This window comes from Alligator sinensis, unplaced genomic scaffold, assembly GCF_000455745.1.
Source record: "Alligator sinensis unplaced genomic scaffold, ASM45574v1 scaffold420_1, whole genome shotgun sequence".
In the NCBI taxonomy this organism is placed as follows: domain Eukaryota; kingdom Metazoa; phylum Chordata; order Crocodylia; family Alligatoridae; genus Alligator; species Alligator sinensis.
Window position 1 is genome coordinate 1,044,761 of NW_005842298.1, and position 9,003 is coordinate 1,053,763.

The 9,003-nt window shown below is 43.0% G+C and overlaps 1 protein-coding gene across 8 annotated transcripts in view; it reads right to left on the reverse strand.

Annotated features, from left to right (window-relative positions):
* The window catches only part of TRIO (trio Rho guanine nucleotide exchange factor), a 466,181-nt gene extending 457,184 nt beyond the window's left edge, over positions 1-8,997 (reverse strand). For 4 of the 8 annotated variants that reach the window (XM_025209623.1, XM_025209624.1, XM_025209627.1 and 1 more), the window contains exon 1: positions 8,931-8,951. The gene's annotated coding sequence lies outside the window, so the exon portion shown is untranslated. Of the gene's footprint in view, positions 1-8,930 lie in introns of all 8 variants that reach the window. The other 4 variants (XM_025209612.1, XM_025209617.1, XM_025209613.1 and 1 more) reach the window with 4 other exon arrangements.
* Positions 8,998-9,003: the final 6 nt, after the last annotated feature.

Below are 9,003 nucleotides of genomic sequence, written 5' to 3' on the forward strand. Positions count from 1 at the left end.
GGCCCATGCTGCATGCGGGGCTCTGCCCCCATCCCCCTGCCCACTTTCTCAGAACCCCCCATGGCTGCCTCGCCTGGCCCCAGCCTCTTTTAAAAAAAAAAAAAGCAGCGGGGCAGTGGGGAGCAGCGGGGATGACCCCCCCCCCTCCACCCCACCCCCAGCCTGGCAGCAGCTGGTGAGTGCCAGGCTTTTTTTTGAAAGAGCTAGGAACTGGGGATGGGGCCAATTCAGAGATTCAGCCAATTTAGCTGCGGCCAAATCTCCAAATCAGATTCAACCCAATCAATTCGAGACAGTGATTCGAATCACCGAATCAAACCACTGTCCCCTGAATAGGTCAAATCCAAAGCAAATGCTAGCCGCTTTGCACAGGCCTAATACACCCCTGTCCAACATATTTATGTTGACAGAGATATTTTACATAAGTCAGACATAAGAACTATATGCCAACAGAAAACTAAGTAGCAAAATACATAGCCTAGCTAAAAACAAGGCTTCTGACTTAATTTATTCTGAGTCCTACAGGGCTTTACATAGCACTACCACCTCCCAGAAGTAGCAAACAGCTTATTTATTTCTTCACTACTTCCAGGTGTTGGCCAACAACTTAAGGAGCTTAATTTTTACTCCTTATTTCAAGTTCATAACAATAATTGTTGACTCTTTTTGTGGCTGCCTTTATATTCTGTAATTCAGTACAACACACTGAGAAGCTAGTTCCTTCATCTTTTACAGCACCAGAGAATACAGTCCTTTCCATTCCTGGTATATGTATAAGAGCACTTGAATTACTTCTGGGTGTTAAAACTCCGCCCCCACCAGTTGGTGATACATTTCACTCAAAAGCAGTATCCTTCCTAAAGGAAAGTGACTCAGCTTTGCAGATGATGGTGTGTATTACTTTGCTGGGAATTACTTTTGTCTTTTCCTGCCTCATTAAAAACGCTAAGAAACTAATACCAGTTGTTTCTCTCAAGTCAGCAATGGTCATTTTGATTTGTCAAAGGCCTGTTACGTTACTGTTATGCAACGTTAATAACAAGACTGCTTACTGAGGGCTGCAATAAAACATTTTCCCTTCACCTGCATTATTCCCCAATTGCAGTTCATTTCCCCTGGAAAATCTATCAAAAAGTAACTCTGATGAAAATAAGAAACAGGTAAGTCTCATCATGAGTTGACATTTAATGAAGCTTCAACCTCTACAGTTTTTCTCCCCACACACATCTCTTAGACTTGAGAACCCATCTCACTCCTGTCATACCCATCCCAACTTGGAAGACACACTGGAGCTGCTGGTATGGCGGTGTCCTTTCATAGTAGAAAGTGTTTGATTTCACAAGCCTTTTATATGCTATTTCCCTCTTACCAAGCAACTGTTGGGAAAGTACTCTTTTGTAATTTCATTTTCACAGGTTCTTATTTCCCAGTTTTGTTCCAAAGTCTCTTGGCAACCCTTACACTAAACAAAGGTCTTAAGAATCCTGCTCCATTACAGGCTCTCTGTCACCAAAATAAAAAGACGTGATTATTTTTATTTTGGCTTACCCATCAAATGAAGCAACCCTACTTATCCAACACAGGTGTCTTAATTCATTAGAATAAAAGAAGTGACCTTTCTTACTTACAGTAATCATCTGTTAGAAGTAATCCCTTTGCCTCTGCTTCTAGTAAATATTAACTACATGTCCCTGGCTCCTTCTATTGGTCAACTAGCAATACCTAACTGCAACTGCATACCTGACCTCCCTTTCAGCAGAGAGAGAGCTCTGTTGCTCTAGGAAGTCCCATATGTTACTGTAGCACAATACAGCTGTCCTAATTTAAGAGCTCATCTACCACCACACTCCGGTAACCCTCAAGTTTTCCTAGGCAAAGTCAATCCAGAGTTATTTTCTCTGCAGAAAGTTTTTAATTTTAGCCTTAATTTGCTGTTCCAACAGGAATGCAAGTCCCTTGATATCTGCCACAGCTCAATGTCTAGTGTTGCAGTCTTCCCCTTTTCCCAACAGAGGTTACTCAGAGCAGTGGCCACCTGTCTACATAAGTTGTTTAATTATTGCTCCTACTGGGGGGAATCATAGCAGAGACAGTCTACTACTGAGTGCTTACGATAATGGGTCCTCAATTCTTGGTTGGTCCTTTTGGGGGGGTATAGTTAACTTTGTTATTAAATTTCCATAGCTGCTTAGCTGAAGCCTAGACAACAAACATGCTCCAAGTATCACAATAATTTGGAACTTCCTCAACTCACTAGAGCTCTATTTGCCCTCTAATTAAAGGAAGATTCACAAGCTCAGTCTTCTTACAGAAGAGTTCCACTTACACAATTTTCTACTGAGCAAGGAGTACTACTTTACTGCTATCCATATACAAGAGCGTAGTGACATTCTACTGGTCTAATTATATCCACAGCTGCGCATCCCTCCAAAGCACAGGTATCAGTCGCTTAAGGAAGTTCATCTGTTTCTTAAAAGCCACATCAGGCTTTGTTATGCTTCTGTTGACTACTTTCCCTGTTCAGACAAAGCAGACTTTTCATTCAACAAAGCTTCATGATTTGTTACACTATTTTAAGATCAGTATTTGCATCCCTCATGGTGTTTAGAAGCCATGTGAAAAAGAGGCCATGAGATAGCCACTATAGATATAAATACAGGTCAACCTGTATTTGACCACAACAGGTCAAATTGTTAACTCAGACAGTAGATGTTATTGACCAGTAACTTCTAGCTTCGTGTTTATTTCCTAGTCTGACTGTCAGGCCAACTAAGCCTCATGACTACGGCCTGCTAGGTAAAAATACCATATATGCTGCTGCATAGATCTAGTCAAGGCTCAAAAGGGTCTCTTAAATAGCTTATACATTAAGCCTTGAAGCATTACAGAGACACTTTTTAACTTATTGCTGAACAAGAGAAAAGAGCACCTTGCTCCATCATTGTTGCTTACTTCCCCCTCCCCCCAACCCATCCCTCTCTTCTTCCTGTAGTGGTCTCTTATTCCCTTCTAAAGCTTTTTCTCAGCAGGCATATTAACTCTATGTCATTTGCAAAATGCTGTTAGCACCAACCAAACAGACTGACATCCACTGATTTTAAAGCCCTTACGCAGGTAGCATCTCTTCCACAAAGGGACCAAAAGTTGCAGTCTACTGTTTTCTGAACTCTTAAACAATCAGATTTGGTTCCTTGCATGATAGTCTCCATAATAAAAATGCTACTTATACACTGATTAGCCTTCTGTCTTGGCATGTACACAGCCTTCACATGCATAGTGCTATGTGCACAGAAATAACATCAACCTGTGCATAAACAGTATTTTTGGACTTCAGCAATTATGAAGATAATAAATCTGCTAGCATAGGTGCCCAGAAAAGACTAGAGTGCCACCCCAAGTGTCCTGCTGAATCACTTTTCAAGAAGGAAAAGCATCAGAGGGATACTTCATGATTTTCATGCTTTATTTTCAATTTTATCTGAATCCTCTTTGCACAGAATAGTAGTCTCAACAATTCACCAGCAAGAAAATACGGACCCATTAGCAGCAGTATCTACTTCTCAGTTGAAGTAGGCTAATGCTAAATCAGTGAATCTCAACCAGTGCCCAAGATCCTGCCTGGTCACTGCCCTGCCCCCACTACCTTGCTCCGCTGCAACAAAGAAAGAACTGCCATAAATTAGTTTTAAAAATGGGATGCTGCTCAATTCACAGAAATTATGGAAGCATGCCTTCAGTCTATTGAGAGGTGCCTTCGATCTAAAAAGGTAGAGAACCTCAGTCCTAAATCCATTAATTCAGTACTGATATCTCATAACTCTTACCCTGTAAACTGTTTGTATGGATCAATAGCCCATTTTGCTATTTTGCTTCTTTGTTTTACATCATCTTACTACATTACTAGTTCTCACTTGTCACTGAGCTGTGATGATTAGAAAACACCCACAGTGAATTCATGTTCTTAAGTTACCATCTCCCTTCTGGAGTTTCACCAGTTAGTAGGCATTCTCCTAAACCAAGAAACACTAATTTTGGAACAAAGCTAAAGAAGAAATTATACAGACAAGCCAAGCAATTATGCAAAGAGTAGGTAAAGGACAGCTATTTGTTAAAATAGTAGAAAATGAATAATAAGTTAGCTTAGTTTGTCTGCTTTGAATAGCAGCTAATTGCCTGGTATAGAACAGCATCTCTTGCTACGGTTTTTAAATCAGAACAAGAATTCATCGATAGGCAAGAAAATTAACCTTCCAGAGTAATTAAACATACCTGTTGACACAGTTTTAGGTCATTTTTTGTGCCTTCAGCAGGTCTTTGCCACCACCACCTATTCAATTTCATTTGTGAAGGAGTAGAGTTCCCACAGGTGCAATTCCATCTCATACATCTATTAACACTTCAAGCCTAACTGCTTTTGTGTCAGACACTATCACCTATGTTTTAAGTACTGATTTGGGGATGGGGAGGGGAGGAAAAGGTGGGGAGCAACATTTTTGATTATCAGTATTTTTTGCTGTTACTAAACCTCTGAGTTGATGATCCCTAATATAGTAATACAGGTGACTCCCATTTTAAGGTGGGCATCCAGCCTTAGTAACTGCTCTATTATAGGAGCCACAGTCAAGGACCAGACATGCACTCTGCCAAAAAGTCTATGCACAGCACTACATAGTTAGAATTACTGCCCGAAGATCTTACCGTCTTCCTTTCTGCCATGGCTCTGACTTTCAAGAACCCAATCTGCATATCACTAGCTAACAATGAGTTCCTTAGAAACTAGCTCCCAATTTTCAAGCGTTCCTCAGGCTACATGAAAAATGTTTGTTGAAATACTTTATGATTTTACTAGTCATTGGCTTCAATTAGTTTTGATGCCATTTGTGCCCCATTACGCTGTCATCTGAACAGGTATCAAGTATTTCCCACCTTTCCAATTTATGACAGAGTTTAAGGAATATAACAAGTGGTTTTATGCTCAGGCATTTATGAAGGAACTTGACAGCTTTTGGTCTTAATTCTTTGATCAAACTGAAAAGAATAGGCCCCTCTCTCATGTCAGGAAGGAATAGTCAATTAGCTGCCTTTAGTACTATTTCTTTCAGTTCAGCCCGAAGAGCCTTATTTTACATATTCCGATGAAGATTTCATGAGCTGTAGCTCAAGGTCCTTAGATGGTGACAAACTGTAGCTAGCTTCATTTTTACTTGCACCTTGTGAACATGATGTGCCCCATACAACCTCTTAAATGCAAGAACTAGGCTCTTATTTTTCTCCACCCTCAGAGAAGCCAGATATTTCTCCCCAGGCTCAGGACAGCAGCATGTCCTCCTAATAATTCCTGCAAAACTAAGGGCCTATTTATAGGCACAGTGGCCACATGCCCCAGAACAACCACATACACACCCCACCTACCTGCACAGACCTAACTCATAAATGGGCCAGGGAAGATGCTCCAGACAATCTACAGTGGCTGCTCTCAAGTATACTAGAGACATACCTCTCTGCAGCTCCTCTCAAGATATCTCAGACCATCTTCACTGGAACACTCCTGGGTTTCAGAGCAGGTGAAGAGGTTGGGACAGAGCTTTACACCACTCCTGTGTTTTTACACCCAGCCGGCGAAGTCTCATGAGTGGGCTACTATTGCTAAAGCGCAGGGCCAGATTATCACACAGGCAAACCAGGCACATGCCTAGGGCCCTAAGTGAAGAAGGGGCCCAGTTGTGCTTCTTTTACATATTATGATTATTGAGTGTAAAAAAGTAATATAAAAATGTCATCTTCAGCTGGGGGCCCATAAATTGTTTAGCTAGGGCCCACTAAAGGGTTAATCCAGCCCTGCTCATCCATTGTCTCTTCTAGGACCAACCATTCTATTTTTAGCAGAAGTAAACTGTCCTCTTGCTTCCTAATCAAATCAGGAATATTTCAATATTTTTGTTATCTACAGCAAGACGGTCAGAAAAGGTCACCCTTTCAATGTAGCTGAAGCTGAAGTACAATACATCCTCAGGATTGTATCATATAATTCAAACACTGCCCCATTCAGTGGCTAGATCATTATAGGAAAAAAACTACTTCAGCAATAAACCATATGCATCAAAACTTCCCCACCAAATAAAGATTTTTTTAACAGCAAATAACTAGTCTTACATAATAATGCTTCTTCTCATTCATCTTTAGTACTTACTTGCATTCTGAATGGTACGCATAATTTAAAATAGCATTTTTTAAGTTAAATTTAATTCCATTAGTAACATACCTGGTGCTAGCCTGTATTCTCTGGGCCCAACTACCTACCATGAATATCATTTCCTAGTTTCATTCTATAACCTTTACTACCCAGCCAAACTCTATGGTCAAGAAAAGTGCTTGCTACCTTACAACTGCTTCAAGTACTGTATTTTGGTTCAGTAACAACTAACTTCAAGTCTACTTTTCCACAGTCACCACGGTTAGATGTCTAAGAGGTGCTCTGACATTCACATATAATTTAATACCAACTACTCAACTGGGGGAGCAAACAGACAGCACTCTTGTGTCACCATGAACATTTTAATGTCACGACAAGTTGCCAGCCAACAGACACCTCTGCCCCTTCGTTCCACTCCAATTGCCCACGAACTAGGCCAAAGACCAAACCTAAGTCACAAGACCAAACCTTTTCACTGTTTTTTAACGTCTTATTGGGGAGGATGTGTGCTAGCTTATTACGTGGCCCGTGGTCAGGGCATGGCAGCCAGAGCCATTGTCCCATCGGGTCAGGTGCATGAAGCCTGGGAGCAACACGGAGCACATTTTAATCCAATTGGATTGGATTGATATTGGTTTTCTAAATGAAGACTGATGATACTCTTGTTCTACGTACCACTTCCACAACAGATAACCTCCATATTTGCCTTTTCCAGATACATCGGCAAGTAAATACATCTCAGGCACATCAAATCCTTTTTTTTGATAACATCCTGAGTCTATACCCATACCATCAAGAATGGAATCTGAACCATTATGTACTTTACCACATGAAGCCAAATAGGTTGTCAGATTACATTAAACTGCTACTCATTTTTGACATTCACTGATGAACATTCTCTGCTTTAGTTTTCTTTCATTTATCTATTTTTAGGCAAGGGTTTTTTTGTTTGGTTTGGTTTGGTTTGGTTTTATAAAGAACTGGACTGCAGAAAAGCTGTTAACCCCCTGCTGCAGAAGAGATTAAGGTACTTGAAAACCATTAGCAGTTTCTTTTAGGCAACTCTACCTTCTTCCTATCGTCCCCTAAAGAAGCTTCATGGGAAAGGACTTCTGCATTTACTTCATGTGTGTACCTATTTATTACTATAGCAGCTGCAATGTTGCTGGTTCTCGTTCAACCAGGACAGAAAAAGGAAGCGTTTCTCTTGTGCTCCATAAATCTATGTTCACTTTTATACCTACGCTTGAAGAGTATCCTTTAAATTTTATTTTCAATGACCAGCCACGTCACCATACATACTGACATGGTTAAGGAAAATCATCACAATCATCTGAACTGTAGGCGTTAATGGGGAAGTACTGACATGTTTTCAAGGGCACATCTTCTTCACCAGAACAGGGCCATGACAAAGCATGGATGTTCAAGTTTGAGGGCTTCCTTCTGATTTCAGCAGAGACAGAAAAATCCAATAAAAAACAGTATATATTGCCTTGTGCCCCAGCACAGGAATGTCATCTACTGAAGTTATTCCCCTGACCACAAGTACACCACATTCCAGTCCTCCTTCAAACAGGCTCAATTTTGGTTTTCAGCATTCAAGAACATAAGCATTGTCATTTACTGGGTCAGATCAGAGGTCCATCTAGCCAGGTATCCCATGTCATACAGTGGAAGTAAGAGCAGATGTTGAAAGGGAGAGTAAACTGAGTATGGCCAGGGTCCTGCCCCCCAAACCCTGTTCTTCTCACTTGCAGCCTCCAGCCTTTAGGCTCTAGGAAGATCTGATTCAGAGGCTATGCCCTGAACTCCTGTGACATCTGGCATGACTTGATTTCAGAGTACTGCACTTCTTAACAAGAGTTTCAGTCACCTCTGGATACCAACTCACCAGGACTTCAGCAGTCAAACCCTGTGACCCAGCCTTTTAGTCACTTTGACTACAGAGTTCAAGAGCTAAAGCAAGTCAAGTCATTTTGGTTTCTTACATCCGTCACAGGCTATTCCTGACAAGGGTCAAAATTACCTTCTGCCCTGTCACAGAAACCCAATCAAAGGTGCCTGTGGGACACCATGCACAAAGCAGATCTTTGCCTGCATGTGCAAAACCACTGGTTAAACCCACTTCAACAGGGTCTCTCACCACCGTTTGAGAGAGTTGCAGCAGTGGTCACACAAGCTCACCCACCGAGCCCATCCGGGACTCATTCTGCTCTTCCACACCGCAAAGTCAAAGGGAACCAGGCAGGTCTGTCCTTCAACCCCGCCAGTGCTGAGAGGGAACCAGCCCTCATCCCCTGAGCATCTGGGGGGCATCCAGCTCCACAGCCCCTTCCTTTACACCTCTCCCACAACCCCAGCCTCTCTCTAGCCGTGAGTCTGCATTTTCCCAACCTTGGGAAGGGGAAGCAGGTGGCTGGGGAAGAAAGGAGGCGGCAGCGGCCTCCATTTTGATCCCAACCGCCTGTCAACAACCCCCTCCCCCTAAGCCAAGCCCGGCCCGACCCAGCTCAGCAACGAGCTCCCGGCCCCCCGGGGAGGCAGCGACACACACAGGCCCGCGCCAGGCTCAGCCTCCGGCGCCACCCCCGGCCCGAGAAACCCCCACACACCCCGGGGCTGCAGCTGCACACCCACAAAGGCTGACGCTAACAGACACACGCACACCCCCGCCCCCCTGCACCTGCCACCCCCCGCCTCACAAAGGAGCTGCGCGCACCCCCAGCCCCGCACTCACCGGCTCGGAAAAACGCCGCGATGTCTGCGGAGTCCTTGGCTGCCTCCTCGACCGCTTCCCCGGCGCTGCTGCC